We start from the raw sequence: 21108 nt of genomic DNA, 5'->3' as shown, positions 1-21108 counted from the left end.
TTCCAATTTGTACGTCCTTAAAACTCTGCTGGTTATTCAAATGGGCAGATTGTTTTTTAAATTCCTTTCTGTCTCGAGTTGTAGTTATATTGATACAGAGGCATAATTGTTGAATGATATATATTGGTTTGATTGAAATATGTTCGTAGAGGTGGTGATAGGCTTTCTGTGTCTGTCTGAGAGCATGGACCGGTTAACGTATTTTTCCAAGAGCAGTTTGTTGTGAAAGGTATCAGGCAAAGGAGTATGTATTGTGATGTGGTTCTCTGACTGCTTCTGTCCACTTGCCAAAAGTTCCAAGGCCCTATGATAGCACAAAAACGGTAAGTGAAGTGGTGGGTGCCAGAGGTTTAAAATGGTCAGTTTAATTAAAGACAGAAAAGTGAAACGAATGACTGCAGAAATACTGTATGTGGCCATGAACTGAGATGAAAGGATGATTTTGGAACACTGTCTTGCAGATTACCCTCAATGCCGCAATGGATAGGGCACTACTCTCACAGACCAGGGTGTGTAAGTTTAAGTCTATCTGAGGTGCGCACCCTGAACTAATACATTTTTGCTGAAACCTAATCATATTGTTTACTCTTCCTCGTAGCAGCTTGCCAGGGTGATAGTATATTGCAACAGAACCATTCCACTTATTCACTGAAAAGAGTCATGCTGGTTACCCAAATGTGCAGCGTGTCATTTTATACAGCTTTCTTTATTGAAATTAAACTTGGACTCACTTGAAATATTCTCTTTCAAAATGAATGTTTTGAGCTGCTGTGAATTTTATTTCTAGAGGTGGTGACAGGCTTTCCGGTACGTGCTTAGGTCAAGGCCCTGTTCATGTCACTTGTATAAGCTAATTCAGGGAGCAAATTAGCAAGTCAAGAAATGGGAAGTCTGAACTACTGTCAAAGCAGTTTCATTCTCTTTTCAAATAATCCAAAAATACCATTGCAGCATAAAACAGAGTATTCAATAAAAGAAGAAAGGAGGATTAACGGCAAAAAAGCACATCATAAGATATGAAACTTTGGAAATTATCTGGATATTGTTTGAAAAAACTCCTTTGATGGAGGGAAGATGAAGAATGGTATGGGATCCTATCCTGCGCACCTGTAATTGATATGTTCCACATCCAATCATACCACCTAACCCTAAACACCCAAATATATTGCAGTCAGTGACCATGTGGCCTGATGGGTATGACGTCTGACTTTGGATCAGAAGATTGAGGGTTCGAGTTCCTTCATGGTTGAATCTTTTTCTCACAGCACCCAACTTATCTTTACATACAAACTGGAAACACACTCTTACAATACTCCTTTCACTCTCACTCATTAAGAAAGCCCAATGCAAACTGCACAATCAGTCACGTTATGCCTTCAGCATTGCTACTTTTCTGTCTTTCTACCATACCAAAGTACCTCTTCATAAATGCAATGGATATGCAATACGTATGCAACAATATAACACCGCACAATCATTCTTAACAGAACTGTGGATAGATGCAGTGCAGGGAGTGTGTGCGTGCAGAAAGCAGAAACTATGTATGCGTAGAAGCTCTATGATTTTCTCCAGGAATAATGCTAATTGTCGCTCAGAAAAAATATAGTACTGGAGAAGAATCATAAAGGATTGACACAATTGCTGCCTTTGCTGTTGCCCCAATTGAGTAATCTGTCAAGGACTGGCCTCTTGCAGATTGAGGCACCTAGTTGCAATTGTGTGGTATAAATCACCCTTACAACCATTTCTGCTATAAACTTGAGATCTTTCTATGATACTATCTCACAGACTTCTTATGAATGAGGAACTCTGAAATTGTCACATTCCAATTTGTACGTCCTTAAAACTCTGCTGGTTATTCAAATGGGCAGATTGTTTTTTAAATTCCTTTCTGTCTCGAGTTGTAGTTATATTGAAAATTGGAAATTATCTAGATATTGTTTGAAAAAACTCCTTTGATGGAAAGAAGATGAAGAACGGTATGGGATCCTGTCCTGCGCACCTGTAATTGATATGTTCCACATCCATTCATACCACCTAACCCTAAACACCCAAACATATTGCAGTCAGTGACCATGTGGCCTAATGGATAAGGCGTCTGACTTCAGATCAGAAGATTGAGGGTTCCAGTCCCTTCGTGGTTGAGTCTTTTTCTCACAGCACCTAACTTATCTTTACATACAAACTGGAAACACACTCTTACAATACTCCTTTCACTCTCACTCATTAAGAAAGCCCAATGCAAACTGCACAATCAGTCACGTTATGCCTTCAGCATTGCTACTTTTCTGTCTTTCTGCCATACCAAAGTACCTCTTCATAAATGCCACGGATATGCAATACGTATACAACAATATGACATGGCACAATCATTCTGATCAGAACTGTGGGTAGATTCAGTGCAGGGAGTGTGTGCGTGCAGAAAGCAGAAACTATGCATGGGTAGAAGCTCTATGATTTTCTCCAGGAATAATGCAAATTGTCCCTCAGAAAAAATATAGTACTAGAGAAGAATCATAAAGGGTTGACACAATTGCTGCCTTTGCTGTTGCCCCAGTTGTGTAATCTGTCAAGGACTGGTCTCTTGCAGATTGAGGCACCTAGTTGCAATTGTGTGGTAAAAATCACCCTTACAACCATTTTTGCTATAAACTTGAGATCTTTCTGAGATACAATCTCACAGACTTCTTATGAATGAGGAACTCTGAAATTGTCACATTCCAATTTGTACGTCCTTAAAACTATGCTGGTTATTCAAATGGGCAGATTGTTTTTTTAATTCCTTTCTGTCTCGAGTTGTAGTTATATTGATACAGAGGCATAATTGCTGAATGATATATATTGGTTTGATTGAAATATGTTCGTAGAGGTGGTGATAGGCTTTCTGTGTCTGTCTGAGAGCAAGGACCGGTTAACGTCTTTTTCCAAGAGCAGTTTGTTGTGAAAGGTATCAGGCAAAGGAGTATGTATTGTGATGTGGTTCTCTGACTGCTTCTGTCCAGTTGCCAAAAGTTCCAAGGCCCTAGGATAGCACAAAAACGGTAAGATTGAAGTGTTGGGTGCCGGAGGTTTAAAATGGTCAGTTTAATTAAAGACAGAAAAGTGAAACGAATGACTGCAGAAATACTGTATGTGGCCATGAACTGAGATGAAAGGATGATTTTGGAACTCTGTCTTGCAGATTACCCTCAATGCCGCAATGGATAGGGCACTACTCTCACAGACCAGGGGGTGTAAGTTTAAGTCTATCTGAGGTGCACACCCTGAACTAATACATTTTTGCTGAAACCTAATCATATTGTTTACTCTTCCTCGTAGCAGCTTGCCAGGGTGATAGTATATTGCAATAGAAAAATTCCACTTCTTCACTCAAAAGTGTCATGCTGGTTACCCAAATGTGCAGCGTGTCATTTTACACAGCTTTCTTAATTGAAATTAAACTTGGACTCACTTGAAATATTCTCTTTCAGAATGAATGTTTTGAGCTGCTGTGAATTTTATTTCTAGAGGTGGTGACAGGCTTTCAGGTATGTGCTTAGGTCAAGGCCCTGTTCCTGTCACTTGTATAAGCTAATTCAGGGAGCAAATTAGCAAGTCAAGAAATGGGAAGTCTGAACTACTGTCAAAGCAGTTTCATTCTCTATTCAAATAATCCAAAAATACCATTGCAGCATAAAACAGAGTATTCAATAAAAGAAGAAGGAGGATTAACGGCAAAAAAGGACATCATAAGATATGAAACTTTGGAAATTATCTAGATATTGTTTGAAAAAACTCCTTTGATGGAAAGAAGATGAAGAACTGTATGGGATCCTGTCCTGCGCACCTGTAATTGATATGTTCCACATCCATTCATACCACCTAACCCTAAACACCAAAACATATTGCAGTCAGTGACCATGTGGCCTAATGGATAAGGTGTCTGACTTCGGATCAGAAGATTGAGGGTTCGAGTCCCTTCATGGTTTGGTCTTTTTCTCACAGCACCCAACTTATCTTTACATACATACTGGAAATACACTCTTAAAATACTCCTTTCACTCTCACTCATTAAGAAAGCCCAATGCAAACTGCACAATCAGTCACGTTATGCCTTCAGCATTGCTACTTTTCTGTCTTTCTGCCATACCAAAGTACCTCTTCATAAATGCCACGGATATGCAATACGTATACAACAATATGACATGGCACAATCATTCTGAACAGAACTGTGGGTAGATTCAGTGCAGGGAGTGTGTGCGTGCAGAAACTATGCATGGGTACAAGCTCTATGATTTTCTCCAGGAATAATGCAAATTGTCCCTCAGAAAAAGTATAGTACTAGAGAAGAATCATAAAGGATTGACACAATTGCTGCCTTTGCTGTTGCCCCAGTTGTGTAATCTGTTAAGGACTGGTCTCTTGCAGATTGAGGCACCTAGTTGCAATTGTGTGGTAAAAATCACCCTTACAACCATTTTTGCTATACACTTGAGATCTTTCTGAGATACTATCTCACAGACTTCTTATGAATGAGGAACTCTGAAATTGTCACATTCCAATTTGTACGTCCTTAAAACTCTGCTGGTTATTCAAATGGGCAGATTGTTTTTTAAATTCCTTTCTGTCTCGAGTTGTAGTTATATTGATACAGAGGCATAATTGTTGAATGATATATATTGGTTTGATTGAAATATGTTCGTAGAGGTGGTGATAGGCTTTCTGTGTCTGTCTGAGAGCATGGACCGGTTAACGGATTTTTCCAAGAGCAGTTTGTTGTGAAAGGTATCAGGCAAAGGAGTATGTATTGTGATGTGGTTCTCTGACTGCTTCTGTCCACTTGCCAAAAGTTCCAAGGCCCTATGATAGCACAAAAACGGTAAGATTGAAGTGGTGGGTGCCAGAGGTTTAAAATGGTCAGTTTAATTAAAGACAGAAAAGTGAAACGAATGACTGCAGAAATACTGTATGTGGCCATGAACTGAGATGAAAGGATGATTTTGGAACACTGTCTTGCAGATTACCCTCAATGCCGCAATGGATCGGGCACTACTCTCACAGACCAGGGTGTGTAAGTTTAAGTCTATCTGAGGTGCGCACCCTGAACTAATACATTTTTGCTGAAACCTAATCATATTGTTTACTCTTCCTCGTAGCAGCTTGCCAGGGTGATAGTATATTGCAACAGAACCATTCCACTTCTTCACTGAAAAGAGTCATGCTGGTTACCCAAATGTGCAGCGTGTCATTTTATACAGCTTTCTTTATTGAAATTAAACTTGGACTCACTTGAAATATTCTCTTTCAAAATTAATGTTTTGAGCTGCTGTGAATTTTATTTCTAGAGGTGGTGACAGGCTTTCCGGTACGTGCTTAGGTCAAGGCCCTGTTCATGTCACTTGTATAAGCTAATTCAGGGAGCAAATTAGCAAGTCAAGAAATGGCAAGTCTGAACTATTGTCAAAGCAGTTTCATTCTCTTTTCAAATAATCCAAAAATACCATTGCAGCATAAAATAGAGTATTCAATAAAAGAAGAAAGGAGGATTAACGGCAAAAAAGCACATCATAAGATATGAAACTTTGGAAATTATCTGGATATTGTTTGAAAAAACTCCTTTGATGGAGGGAATATGAAGAATGGTATGGGATCCTGTCCTGCGCACCTGTAATTGATATGTTCCACATCCAATCATACCACCTAACCCTAAACACCCAAATATATTGCAGTCAGTGACCATGTGGCCTGATGGGTAAGACTTCTGACTTTGGATCAGAAGATTGAGGGTTCGAGTCCCTTCATGGTTGAATCTTTTTCTCACAGCACCCAACTTATCTTTACATACAAACTGGAAACACACTCTTACAATACTCCTTTCACTCTCACTCATTAAGAAAGCCCAATGCAAACTGCACAATCAGTCACGTTATGCCTTCAGCATTGCTACTTTTCTGTCTTTCTACCATACCAAAGTACCTCTTCATAAATGCAATGGATATGCAATACGTATGCAACAATATAACACCGCACAATCATTCTTAACAGAACTGTGGATAGATGCAGTGCAGGGAGTGTGTGCGTGCAGAAAGCAGAAACTATGTATGCGTAGAAGCTCTATGATTTTCTCCAGGAATAATGCTAATTGTCGCTCAAAAAAAATATAGTACTGGAGAAGAATCATAAAGGATTGACACAATTGCTGCCTTTGCTGTTGCCCCAATTGAGTAATCTGTCAAGGACTGGTCTCTTGCAGATTGAGGCACCTAGTTGCAATTGTGTGGTAAAAATCACCCTTACAACCATTTTTGCTATAAACTTGAGATCTTTCTGAGATACTATCTCACAGACTTCTTATGAATGAGGAACTCTGAAATTGTCACATTCCAATTTGTACGTCCTTAAAACTCTGCTGGTTATTCAAATGGGCAGATTGTTTTTTAAATTCCTTTCTGTCTCGAGTTGTAGTTATATTGAAAATTGGAAATTATCTAGATATTGTTTGAAAAAACTCCTTTGATGGAAAGAAGATGAAGAACGGTATGGGATCCTGTCCTGCGCACCTGTAATTGATATGTTCCACATCCATTCATACCACCTAACCCTAAACACCCAAACATATTGCAGTCAGTGACCATGTGGCCTAATGGATAAGGTGTCTGACTTTGGATCAGAAGATTGAGGGTTCGAGTACCTTCACGGTTGAGTCTTTTTCTCACAGCACACAACTTATCTTTACATACAAACTGGAAATACACTCTTACAATACTCCTTTCATTCTCACTCATTAAGAAAGCCCAATGCAAACTGCACAATCAGTCACGTTATGCCTTCAGCATTGCTACTTTTCTGTCTTTCTGCCATACCAAAGTACCTCTTCATAAATGCTACGGATATGCAATACATATATAACAATATGACATGGCACAATCATTCCGAACAGAACTGTGGGTAGATTCAGTGCAGGGAGTGTGTGCGAGCAGAAAGCAGAAACTATGCATGCGTAGAAACTCTATGATTTTCTCCAGGAATAATGCAAATTGTCCCTCAGAAAAAATATAGTACTGGAGAAGAATCATAAAGGATTGACACAATTGCTGCCTTTGCTGTTGCCCCAATTGTGTAATCTGTCAAGGACTGGTCTCTTGCAGATTGAGGCACCTAGTTGCAATTGTGTGGTATAAATCACCCTTACAACCATTTTTGCTATAAACTTGAGATCTTTCTGAGATACTATCTCAAAGACTTCTTATGAATGAGGAACTCTGAAATTGTCACATTCCAATTTGTACGTCCTTAAAACTCTGCTGGTTATTCAAATGGGCAGATTGTTTTTTAAATTCCTTTCTGTCTCGAGTTGTAGTTATATTGAAAATTGGAAATTATCTAGATATTGTTTGAAAAAACTCCTTTGATGGAAAGAAGATGAAGAACGGTATGGGATCCTGTCCTGCGCACCTGTAATTGATATGTTCCACATCCATTCATACCACCTAACCCTAAACACCCAAACATATTGCAGTCAGTGACCATGTGGCCTAATGGATAAGGTGTCTGACTTTGGATCAGAAGATTGAGGGTTCGAGTCCCTTCATGGTTGAGTCTTTTTCTCACAGCACCCAACTTATCTTTACAGTCAAACTGGAATCACACTCTTACAATACTCCTTTCATTCTCACTCATTAAGAAAGCCCAATGCAAACTGCACAATCAGTCACGTTATGCCTTCAGCATTGCTACTTTTCTGTCTTTCTGCCATACCAAAGTACCTCTTCATAAATGCTACGGATATGCAATACATATATAACAATATGACATGGCACAATCATTCCGAACAGAACTGTGGGTAGATTCAGTGCAGGGAGTGTGTGCGTGCAGAAAGCAGAAACTATGCATGCGTAGAAGCTCTATGATTTTCTCCAGGAATAATGCAAATTGTCCCTCAGAAAAAGTATAGTACTAGAGAAGAATCATAAAGGATTGACACAATTGCTGCCTTTGCTGTTGCCCCAGTTGTGTAATCTGTCAAGGACTGGTCTCTTGCAGATTGAGGCACCTAGTTGCAATTGTGTGGTAAAAATCACCCTTACAACCATTTTTGCTATAAACTTGAGATCTTTCTGAGATACTATCTCACAGACTTCTTATGAATGAGGAACTCTGAAATTGTCACATTCCAATTTGTACGTCCTTAAAACTCTGCTGGTTATTCAAATGGGCAGATTGTTTTTTAAATTCCTTTCTGTCTCGAGTTGTAGTTATATTGATACAGAGGCATAATTGTTGAATGATATATATTGGTTTGATTGAAATATGTTCGTAGAGGTGGTGATAGGCTTTCTGTGTCTGTCTGAGAGCAAGGACCGGTTAAAGTCTTTTTCCAAGAGCAGTTTGTTGTGAAAGGTATCAGGCAAAGGAGTATGTATTGCGATGTGGTTCTCTGACTGTTTCTGTCCACTTGCCAAAAGTTCCAAGGCCCTATGATAGCACAAAAACGGTAAGATTGAAGTGGTGGGTGCCAGAGGTTTAAAATGGTCAGTTTAATTAAAGACAGAAAAGTGAAACGAATGACTGCAGAAATACTGTATGTGGCCATGAACTGAGATGAAAGGATGATTTTGGAACTCTGTCTTGCAGATTACCCTCAATGCCGCAATGGATAGGGCACTACTCTCACAGACCAGGGTGTGTAAGTTTAAGTCTATCTGAGGTGCGCACCCTGAACTAATACATTTTTGCTGAAACCTAATCATATTGTTTACTCTTCCTCGTAGCAGCTTGCCAGGGTGATAGTATATTGCAACAGAACCATTCCACTTCTTCACTGAAAAGAGTCATGCTGGTTACCCAAATGTGCAGCGTGTCATTTTATACAGCTTTCTTTATTGAAATTAAACTTGGACTCACTTGAAATATTCTCTTTCAAAATGAATGTTTTGAGCTGCTGTGAATTTAATTTCTAGAGGTGGTGACAGGCTTTCCGGTACGTGCTTAGGTCAAGGCCCTGTTCATGTCACTTGTATAAGCTAATTCAGGGAGCAAATTAGCAAGTCAAGAAATGGGAAGTCTGAACTACTGTCAAAGCAGTTTCATTCTCTTTTCAAATAATCCAAAAATACCATTGCAGCATAAAACAGAGTATTCAATAAAAGAAGAAAGGAGGATTAACGGCAAAAAAGCACATCATAAGATATGAAACTTTGGAAATTATCTGGATATTGTTTGAAAAAACTCCTTTGATGGAAAGAAGATGAAGAACGGTATGGGATCCTGTCCTGCGCACCTGTAATTGATATGTTCCACATCCAATCATACCACCTAACCCTAAACACCCAAACATATTGCAGTCAGTGACAATGTGGCCTAATGGATAACGTGTCTGACTTCGGATCAGGAGATTGAGGTTTTGAGTTCCTTCGTGGTTGAGTCTTTTTCTCACAGCACCCAACTTATCTTTACATACAAACTGGAGGCACACTCTTACAATACTCCTTTCACTCTCACTCAGTAAGAAAGCCCAATACAAACTGCACAATCAGTCACGTTATGCCTTCAGCATTGCTACTTTTCTGTCTTTCTGCCATACCAAAGTACCTCTTCATAAATGCCACGGGTATGCAATACGTATGCAACAATATGACACGGCACAATCATTCTTAACAGAACTGTGGTTAGATGCAGTGCAGGGAGTGTGTGCGTGCAGAAAGCAGAAACTATGCATGCGTAGAAACTCTATGATTTTCTCCAGGAATAATGCAAGTTGTCCCTCAGAAAAAATTTTGTACTGGAGAAGAATCATAAAGGATTGACACAATTGCTGCCTTTGCTGTTGCCCCAAATGTGTAATCTGTCAAGGACTGGTCTCTTGCAGATTGAGGCACCTAGTTGCAATTGTGTGGTATAAATCACCCTTACAACCATTTTTGCTATAAACTTGAGATCTTTCTAAGATACTATCTCAAAGACTTCTTATGAATGAGGAACTCTGAAATTGTCACATTCCAATTTGTACGTCCTTAAAACTCTGCTGGCTATTCAAATGGGCAGATTGTTTTTTAAATTCCTTTCTGTCTCGAGTTGTAGTTATATTGATACAAGGCATAATTGTTGAATGATATATATTGGTTTGATTGAAATATGTTCGTAGAGGTGGTGATAGGCTTTCTGTGTCTGTCTGAGAGCAAGGACCGGTTAACGTCTTTTTCCAAGAGCAATTTGTTGTGAAAGGTATCAGGCAAAGGAGTATGTATTGTGATGTGGTTCTCTGACTGCTTCTGTCCACTTGCCAAAAGTTCCAAGGCCCTATGATAGCACAAAAACGGTAAGATTGAAGTGGTGGGTGCCGGAGGTTTAAAATGGTCAGTTTAATTAAAGACAGAAAAGTGAAACGAATGACTGCAGAAATACTGTATGTGGCCATGAACTGAGATGAAAGGATGATTTTGGAACTCTGTCTTGCACATTACCCTCAATGCCGCAATGGATAGGGCACTACTCTCACAGACCAGGGTGTGTAAGTTTAAGTCTATCTGAGGTGCACACCCTGAACTAATACATTTTTGCTGAAACCTAATCATATTGTTTACTCTTCCTCGTAGCAGCTTGCCAGGGTGATAGTATATTGCAACAGAACCATTCCACTTCTTCACTGAAAAGAGTCATGCTGGTTACCCAAATATGCAGCGTGTCATTTTATACAGCTTTCTTTATTGAAATTAAACTTGGACTCACTTGAAATATTCTCTTTCAAAATGAATGTTTTGAGCTGCTGTGAATTTTGCTGTGAGGTGGTGACAGGCTTTCAGGTACGTGCTTCGGTCAAGGCCCTGTTCATGTCATTTGTATAAGCTAATTAAGGGATCAAATTAGCAAATCAAGAAATGGGAAGTCTGAACTACTGTCAAAGCAGTTTCATTCTCTTTTCAAATAATCCAAAAATACCATTGCAGCATAAAACAGAGTATTCAATAAAAGAAGAAAGGAGGATTAACGGCAAAAAAGCACATCATAAGATATGAAACTTTGGAAATTATCTAGATATTGTTTGAAAAAACTCCTTTGATGGAAAGAAGATGAAGAACGGTATGGGATCCTGTCCTGCGCACCTGTAATTGATATGTTCCACATCCATTCATACCACCTAACCCTAAACACCCAAACATATTACAGTCAGTGACCATGTGGCCTAATGGATAAGGCATCTGACTTCGGATCAGAAGATTGAGGGTTCGAGTCCGTTCATGGTTGAGTCTTTTTCTCACAGCACCCAACTTATCTTTACATACAAACTGGAAACACACTCTTACAATACTCCTTTCACTCTCACTCATTAAGAAAGCCCAATACAAACTGCACAATCAGTCACGTTATGCCTTCAGCATTGCTACTTTTCTGTCTTTCTGCCATACCAAAGTACCTCTTCATAAATGCCATGGATATGCAATACGTATGCAACAACATGACATGGCACAATCATTCTTAACAGAACTGTGGGTAGATGCAGTGCAGGAAGTGTGTGCGTGCAGAAAGCAGAAACTATGCATGCGTAGAAGCTCTATGATTTTCTCCAGGAATAATGCTAATTGTCCCTCAGAAAAATATAGTACTGGAGAAGAATCATAAAGGATTTACACAATTGCAGCCTTTGCTGTTGCCCAAATTGTGTAATCTGTCAAGGACTGGTCTCTTGCAGATTGAGGCACCTAGTTGCAATTGTGTGGTATAAATCACCCTTACAACCATTTTTGGTATAATCTTGAGATCTTCCTGAGATACTATCTCACAGACTTCTTATGAATGAGGAACTCTGAAATTGTAACATTCCAATTTGTACGTCCTTAAAACTCTACTGGTTATTCAAATGGGCATATTGTTTTTTAAATTCCTTTCTGTCTCTAGTTGTAGTTATATTGATACAAAGGCATAATTGTTGAATGATATATATTGGTTTGATTGAAATATGTTCGTAGAGGTGGTGATAGGCTTTCTGTGTCTGTCTGAGAGCAAGGACCGGTTAACGTCTTTTTCCAAGAGCAGTTGTTGTGAAAGGTATCAGGCAAAGGAGTATGTATTGTGATGTGGTTCTCTGACTGCTTCTGTCCACTTGCCAAAAGTTCCAAGGCCCTATGATAGCACAAAAACGGTAAGATTGAAGTGGTGGGTGCCGGAGGTTTAAAATGGTCAGTTTAATTAAAGACAGAAAAGTGAAACGAATGACTGCAGAAATACTGTATGCGGCCATGAACTGAGATGAAAGGATGATTTTGGAACTCTGTCTTGCAGATTACCCTCAATGCCGCATTGGATAGGGCACTACTCTCACAGACCAGGGTGTGTAAGTTTAAGTCTATCTGAGGTGCACACCCTGAACTAATACATTTTTGCTGAAACCTAATCATATTGTTTACTCTTCCTCGTAGCAGCTTGCCAGGGTGATAGTATATTGCAACAGAACCATTCCACTTCTTCACTGAAAAGAGTCATGCAGGTTACCCAAATGTGCAGCGTGTCATTTTATACAGCTTTCTTTATTGAAATTAAACTTGGACTCACTTGAAATATTCTCTTTCAAAATGAATGTTTTGAGCTGCTGTGAATTTTATTTCTAGAGGTGGTGACAGGCTTTCCGGTACGTGCTTAGGTCAAGGCCCTGTTCATGTCACTTGTATAAGCTAATTCAGGGAGCAAATTAGCAAGTCAAGAAATGGGAAGTCTGAACTACTGTCAAAGCAGTTTCATTCTCTTTTCAAATAATCCAAAAATACCATTGCAGCATAAAACAGAGTATTCAATAAAAGAAGAAAGGAGGATTAACGGCAAAAAAGCACATCATAAGATATGAAACTTTGGAAATTATCTGGATATTGTTTGAAAAAACTCCTTTGATGGAGGGAAGATGAAGAATGGTATGGGATCCTGTCCTGCGCACCTGTAATTGATATGTTCCACATCCAATCATACCACCTAACCCTAAACACCCAAACATATTACAGTCAGTGACCATGTGGCCTAATGGATAAGGCGTCTGACTTCGGATCAGAAGATTGAGGGTTCGAGTCCCTTCATGGTTGAGTCTTTTTCTCACAGCACCCAACTTATCTTTACATACAAACTGGAAACACACTCTTACAATACTCCTTTCACTCTCACTCATTAAGAAAGCCCAATGCAAACTGCACAATCAGTCACGTTATGCCTTCAGCATTGCTACTTTTCTGTCTTTCTGCCATACCAAAGTACCTCTTCATAAATGCCATGGATATGCAATACGTATGCAACAATATGACACAGCAAACTCATTCTTAACAGAACTGTGGGTAGATGCAGTGCAGGAAGTGTGTGCGTGCAGAAAGCAGAAACTATGCATGCGTAGAAGCTCTATGATTTTCTCCAGGAATTATGCTAATTGTCCCTCAGAAAAAATATAGTACTGGAGAAGAATCATAAAGGATTGACACAATTGCAGCCTTTGCTGTTGCCCAAATTGTGTAATCTGTCAAGGACTGGTCTCTTGCAGATTGAGGCACCTAGTTGCAATTGTGTGGTATAAATCACCCTTACAACCATTTTTTCTATAATCTTGAGATCTTCCTGAGATACTATCTCACAGACTTCTTATGAATGAGGAACTCTGAAATTGTCACATTCCAATTTGTACGTCCTTAAAACTCTGCTGGTTATTCAAATGGGCAGATTGTTTTTTAAATTCCTTTCTGTCTCGAGTTGTAGTTATATTGATACAAAGGCATAATTGTTGAATGATATATATTGGTTTGATTGAAATATGTTTGTAGAGGTGGTGATAGGCTTTCTGTGTCTGTCTGAGAGCAAGGACTGGTTAACGTCTTTTTCCAAGAGCAGTTTGTTGTGAAAGGTATCAGGCAAAGGAGTATGTATTGTGATGTGGTTCTCTGACTGCTTCTGTCCACTTGCCAAAAGTTCCAAGGCCCTATGATAGCACAAAAACGGTAAGATTGAAGTGGTGGGTGCCGGAGGTTTAAAATGGTCAGTTTAATTAAAGACAGAAAAGTGAAACGAATGACTGCAGAAATACTGTATGTGGTCATGAACTGAGATGAAAGGATGATTTTGGAACTCTGTCTTGCAGATTACCCTCAATGCCGCAATGGATAGGGCACTACTCTCACAGACCAGGGTGTGTAAGTTTAAGTCTATCTGAGGTGCACACCCTGAACTAATACATTTTTCCTGAATCCTAATCATATTGTTTACTCTTCCTCGTAGCAGCTTGCCAGGGTGATAGTATATTGCAATAGAACCATTCCACTTCTTCACTGAAAAGAGTCATGCTGGTTACCCAAATGTGCAGCGTGTCATTTTATACAGCTTTCTTTATTGAAATTAAACTTGGACTCACTTGAAATATTCTCTTTCAAAATGAATGTTTTGAGCTGCTGTGAATTTTATTTCTAGAGGTGGTGACAGGCTTTCAGGTACGTGCTTAGGTGAAGGCCCTGTTCATGTCACTTGTATAAGCTAATTCAGGGAGCAAATCAGCAAGTCAAGAAATGGGAAGTCTGAACTACTGTCAAAGCAGTTTCATTCTCTTTTCAAATAATCCAAAAATACCATTGCAGCATAAAACAGAGTATTCAATAAAAGAAGAAAGGAGGATTAACGGCAAAAAAGCACATCATAAGATATGAAACTTTGGAAATTATCTAGATATTGTTTGAAAAAACTCCTTTGATGGAAAGAAGATGATGAACGGTATGGGATCCTGTCCTGAGCACCTGTAATTGATATGTTCCACATCCAATCATACCACCTAACCCTAAACACCCAAACATATTGCAGTCAGTGACAATGTGGCCTAATGGATAACGTGTCTGACTTCGGATCAGGAGATTGAGGTTTGGAGTTCCTTCGTGGTTGAGTCTTTTTCTCACAGCACCCAACTTATCTTTACATACAAACTGGAGGCACACTCTTATAATACTCCTTTCACTCTCACTCAGTAAGAAAGCCCAATACAAACTGCACAATCAGTCACGTTATGCCTTCAGCATTGCTACTTTTCTGTCTTTCTGCCATACCAAAGTACCTCTTCCTAAATGCCACGGATATGCAATACGTATGCAACAATATGACACGGCACAATCATTCTTAACAGAACTGTGGTTAGATGCAGTGCAGGGAGTGTGTGCGTGCAGAAAGCAGAAACTATGCATGCGTAGAAACTCTATGATTTTCTCCAGGAATAATGCAAATTGTCCCTCAGAAAAAATTTAGTACTGGAGAAGAATCATAAAGGATTGACACAATTGCTGCCTTTGCTGTTGCCCCAATTGTGTAATCTGTCAAGGACTGGTCTCTTGCAGATTGAGGCACCTAGTTGCAATTGTGTGGTATAAATCACCCTTACAACCATTTTTGCTATAAACTTGAGATCTTTCTGAGATACTATCTCAAAGACTTCTTATGAATGAGGAACTCTGAAATTGTCACATTCCAATTTGTACGTCCTTAAAACTATGCTGGTTATTCAAATGGGCAGATTGTTTTTTAAATTCCTTTCTGTCTCGAGTTGTAGTTATATTGATACAAGGCATAATTGTTGAATGATATATAATGGTTTGATTGAAATATGTTCGTAGAGGTGGTGATAGGCTTTCTGTGTCTGTCTGAGAGCAAGGACCGGTTAACGTCTTTTTCCAAGAGCAATTTGTTGTGAAAGGTATCAGGCAAAGGAGTATGTATTGTGATGTGGTTCTCTGACTGCTTCTGTCCACTTGCCAAAAGTTCCAAGGCCCTATGATAGCACAAAAACTGTAAGATTGAAGTGGTGGGTGCCGGAGGTTTAAAATGGTCAGTTTAATTAAAGACAGAAAAGTGAAACGAATGACTGCAGAAATACTGTATGTGGCCATGAACTGAGATGAAAGGATGATTTTGGAACTCTGTCTTGCACATTACCCTCAATGCCGCAATGGATAGGGCACTACTCTCACAGACCAGGGTGTGTAAGTTTAAGTCTATCTGAGGTGCACACCCTGAACTAATACATTTTTGCTGAAACCTAATCATATTGTTTACTCTTCCTCGTAGCAGCTTGCCAGGGTGATAGTATATTGCAACAGAACCATTCCACTTCTTCACTGAAAAGAGTCATGCTGGTTACCCAAATGTGCAGCGTGTCATTTTATACAGCTTTCTTTATTGAAATTAAACTTGGACTCACTTGAAATATTCTCTTTCAAAATGAATGTTTTGAGCTGCTGTGAATTTTGCTGTGAGGTGGTGACAGGCTTTCAGGTACGTGCTTCGGTCAAGGCCCTGTTCATGTCACTTGTATAAGCTAATTCAGGGAGCAAATTAGCAAATCAAGAAATGGGAAGTCTGAACTACTGTCAAAGCAGTTTCATTCTCTTTTCAAATAATCAAAAAATACCATTGCAGCATAAAACAGAGTATTCAATAAAAGAAGAAAGGAGGATTAACGGCAAAAAAGCACATCATAAGATATGAAACTTTGGAAATTATCTAGATATTGTTTGAAAAAACTCCTTTGATGGAAAGAAGATGAAGAACGGTATGGGGTCCTGTCCTGCGCACCTGTAATTGATATGTTCCACATCCATTCATACCACCTAACCCTAAACACCCAAACATATTACAGTCAGTGACCATGTGGCCTAATGGATAAGGCATCTGACTTCGGGTCAGAAGATTGAGGGTTCGAGTCCGTTCATGGTTGAGTCTTTTTCTCACAGCACCCAACTTATCTTTACATACAAACTGGAAACACACTCTTACAATACTCCTTTCACTCTCACTCATTAAGAAAGCCCAATGCAAACTGCACAATCAGTCACGTTATGCCTTCAGCATTGCTACTTTTCTGTCTTTCTGCCATACCAAAGTACCTCTTCATAAATGCTACGGATATGCAATACGTATACAACAGTATGACATGGCACAATCATTCCGAACAGAACTGTGGGTAGATTCAGTGCAGGGAGTGTGTGCGTGCAGAAAGCAGAAACTATGCATGGGTAGAAGCTCTATGATTTTCTCCAGGAATAATGCAAATTGTCCCTCAGAAAAAGTATAGTACTAGAGAAGAATCATAAAGGATTGACACAATTGCTACCTTTGATGTTGCCCCAGTTGTGTAATCTGTCAAGGACTGGTCTCTTGCAGATTGAGGCACCTAGTTGCAATTGTGTGGTAAAAATCACCCTTACAACCATTTTTGCTATAAACTTGAGATCTTTCTGAGATACTATCTCACAGACTTCTTATGAATGAGGAACTCTGAAATTGTCACACTCCAATTTGTACGTCCTTAAAACTCTGCTGGTTATTCAAATATGCAGATTGTTTTTTAAATTCCTTTCTGTCTCGAGTTGTAGTTATATTGATACAGAGGCATAATTGTTGAATGATATATATTGGTTTGATTGAAATATGTTCGTAGAGGTGGTGATAGGCTTTCTGTGTCTGTCTGAGAGCAAGGACCGGTTAACGTATTTTTCCAAGAGCAGTTTGTTGTGAAAGGTATCAGGCAAAGGAGTATGTATTGTGATGTGGTTCTCTGACTGCTTCTGTCCACTTGCCAAAAGTTCCAAGGCCCTATGATAGCACAAAAACTGTAAGATTGAAGTGGTGGGTGCCGGAGGTTTAAAATGGTCAGTTTAATTAAAGACAGAAAAGTGAAACGAATGACTGCAGAAATACTGTATGTGGCCATGAACTGAGATGAAAGGATGATTTTGGAACTCTGTCTTGCAGATTACCCTCAATGCCGCAATGGATAGGGCACTACTCTCACAAACCAGGGTGTGTAAGTTTAAGTCTATCTGAGGTGCACACCCTGAACTAATACATTTTTGCTGAAACCTAATCATATTGTTTACTCTTCCTCGTAGCAGCTTGCCAGGGTGATAGTATATTGCAACAGAACCATTCCACTTCTTCACTGAAAAGAGTCATGCTGGTTACCCAAATGTGCAGCGTGTCATTTTATACAGCTTTCTTTATTGAAATTAAACTTGGACTCACTTGAAATATTCTCTTTCAAAATGAATGTTTTGTGCTGCTGTGAATTTTATTTCTAGAGGTGGTGACAGGCTTTCAGGTACGTGCTTTGGTCAAGGCCCTGTTCATGTCACTTGTATAAGCTAATTCAGGGAGCAAATTAGCAAGTCAAGAAATGGGAAGTCTGAGCTACTGTCAAAGCAGTTTCATTCTCTTTTCAAATAATCCAAAAATGCCATTGCAGCATAAAAAATAGTATTCAATAAAAGAAGAAAGGAGGATTAACGGCAAAAAAGCACAGCATAAGATATGAAACTTTGGAAATTATCTAGATATTGTTTGAAAAAACTCCTTTGATGGAAAGAAGATGAAGAACGGTATGGGATCCTGTCCTGTGCACCTGTAAGTGATATGTTCCACATCCAATCATACACCTAACCCTAAACACCCGAACATATTGCAGTCAGTGACCATGTGGCCTAATGGATAAGGCGTCTGACTTCGGATCAGAAAATTGAGGATTCGAGTCCCTTCATGGTTGAGTCTTTTTCTCACAGCACCCAACTTATCTTTACATACAAACTGGAGGCACACTCTTACAATACTCCTTTCACTCTCACTCATTAAGAAAGCCCAATACAAACTGCACAATCAGTCACGTTATGCCTTCAGCATTGCTACTTTTCTGTCTTTCTGCCATACCAAAGTACCTCATCATAACTGCCACGGATATGCAATACGTATGCAACAATATGACACAGCACAATCATTCTTAACAGAACTGTGGGTAGATGGAGTGTGGGCGTGCAGAAAGCAGAAACTATGCATGCGTAGAAACTCTATGATTTTCTCCAGGAATAATGCAAATTGTCCCTCAGAAAAAATATAGTACTGGAGAAGAATCATAAAGGATTGACACAATTGCTGCCTTTGCTGTTGCCCCAATTGTGTAATCTGTCAAGGACTGGTCTCTTGCAGATTGAGGCACCTAGTTGCAATTGTGTGGTATAAATCACCCTTACAACCATTTTTGCTATAATCCTGAGATCTTTCTGAGATACTATCCCACAGACTTCTTATGAATGAGGAACTCGAAATTGTCACATTCCATTGTGTACGTCCTTAAAACTATGCTGGTTATTCAAATGGGCAGATTGTTTTTTAAATTCCTTTCTGTCTCGAGTTGTAGTTATATTGATACAGAGGCATAATTGTTGAATTATATATATTGGTTTGATTGAAATATGTTCGTAGAGGTGGTGAAAGGCTTTCTGTGTCTGTCTGAGAGCAATGACCGGTTAACGTCTTTTTCCAAGAGCAGTTTGTTGTGAAAGGTATCAGGCAAAGGAGTATGTATTGTGATGTGGTTCTCTGACTGCTTCTGTCCACTTGCCAAAAGTTCCAAGGCCCTATGATAGCACAAAAACGGTAAGATTGAAGTGGTGGGTGCCGGAGGTTTAAAATGGTCAGTTTAATTAAAGACAGAAAAGTGAAACGAATGACTGCAGAAATACTGTATGTGGCCATGAACTGAGATGAAAGGATGATTTTGGAACTCTGTCTTGCACATTACCCTCAATGCCGCAATGGATAGGGCACTACTCTCACAGACCAGGGTGTGTAAGTTTAAGTCTATCTGAGGTGCGCACCCTGAACTAATACATTTTTGCTGAAACCTAATCATATTGTTTACTCTTCCTCGTAGCAGCTTGCCAGGGTGATAGTATATTGCAACAGAACCATTCCACTTCTTCACTGAAAAGAGTCATGCTGGTTACCCAAATGTGCAGCGTGTCATTTTATACAGCTTTCTTTATTGAAATTAAACTTGGACTCACTTGAAATATTCTCTTTCAAAATGAAAGTTTTGAGCTGCTGTGAATTTTATTTCTAGAGGTGGTGACAGGCTTTCAGGTGCGTGCTTAGGTTAAGGCCCTGTTCATGTCACTTGTATAAGCTAATTCAGGGAGCAAATTAGCAAGTCAAGAAATGGGAAGTCTGAACTACTGTCAAAGCAGTTTCATTCTCTTTTCAAATAATCCAAAAATACCATTGCAGCATAAAACAGAGTATTCAATAAAAGAACAAAGGAGGATTAACGGCAAAAAAGCACATCATAAGATATGAAACTTTGGAAATTATCTAGATATTGTTTGTAAAACTCCTTTGATGGAAAGAAGATGAAGAACGGTATGGGATCCTGTCCTGCGCACCTGTAATTGATATGTTCCACATCCATTCATACCACCTAACCCTAAACACCCAAACATAATACAGTCAGTGACCATGTGGCCTAATGGATAAGGCGTCTGACTTCAGATCAGAAGCTTGAGGGTTCGAGTCCCTTCATGGTTGAGTCTTTTTCTCAGAGCACCCAACTTATCTTTACATACAAACTGGAAACACATTCTTAAAATACTCCTTTCACTCTCACTCATTAAGAAAGCCCAATGCAAACTGCACAATCAGTCACGTTATGCCTTCAGCATTGCTACTTTTCTGTTTTTCTGCCATACCAAAGTACCTCTTCTTAAATGCCATGGATATGCAATACGTATGCAACAATATGACATGGCACAATCATTCTTAACAGAACTGTGGGTAGATGCAGTGCAGGAAGTGTGTGCGTGCAGAAAGCAGAAACTATGCATGCGTAGAAGCTCTATGATTTTCTCCAGGAATAATGCTAATTGTCCCTCAGAAAAAGTATAGTACTAGAGAAGAATCATAAAGGATTGACACAATTGCTGCCTTTGCAGTTGCCCCAGTTGTGTAATCTGTCAAGGACTGGTCTCTTGCAGATTGAGGCACCTAGTTGCAATTGTGTGGTAAAGATCACCCTTACAACCATTTTTGCTATAAACTTGAGATCTTTCTGAGATACTATCTCACAGACTACTTATGAATGAGGAAATCTGAAATTGTCACATTCCAATTTGTACGTCCTTAAAACTCTGCTGGTTATTCAAATGGGCAGATTGTTTTTTAAATTCCTTTCTGTCTCGAGTTGTAGTTATATTGATACAGAGGCATAATTGTTGAATTATATATATTGGTTTGATTGAAATATGTTCGTAGAGGTGGTGAAAGGCTTTCTGTGTCTGTCTGAGAGCAATGACCGGTTAACGTCTT

General features: G+C 39.2%; 3 non-coding genes across 3 annotated transcripts; all 3 read left to right on the top strand.

The window, feature by feature from the left end:
* Window positions 1–3895: 3895 nt before the first annotated feature.
* TRNAR-UCG (transfer RNA arginine (anticodon UCG)) lies at window positions 3896–3968 on the top strand. Its single transcript has one exon. It is a non-coding gene; the product is annotated as a tRNA-Arg (tRNA).
* Window positions 3969–7503: 3535 nt separating this feature from the next.
* Window positions 7504–7576, top strand: TRNAQ-UUG (transfer RNA glutamine (anticodon UUG)). The gene has a single exon. It is a non-coding gene; the product is annotated as a tRNA-Gln (tRNA).
* A 5397-nt stretch (window positions 7577–12973) lies between these two features.
* Window positions 12974–13046, top strand: TRNAR-UCG (transfer RNA arginine (anticodon UCG)). Its single transcript has one exon. It is a non-coding gene; the product is annotated as a tRNA-Arg (tRNA).
* Window positions 13047–21108: the final 8062 nt, after the last annotated feature.

This window comes from Pleurodeles waltl, chromosome 4_1 (assembly GCF_031143425.1).
Source record: "Pleurodeles waltl isolate 20211129_DDA chromosome 4_1, aPleWal1.hap1.20221129, whole genome shotgun sequence".
NCBI lineage: Eukaryota > Metazoa > Chordata > Amphibia > Caudata > Salamandridae > Pleurodeles > Pleurodeles waltl.
Note: the sequence above shows the minus strand (reverse complement) of the source record. Positions and strands in the feature narration are given on the sequence as shown.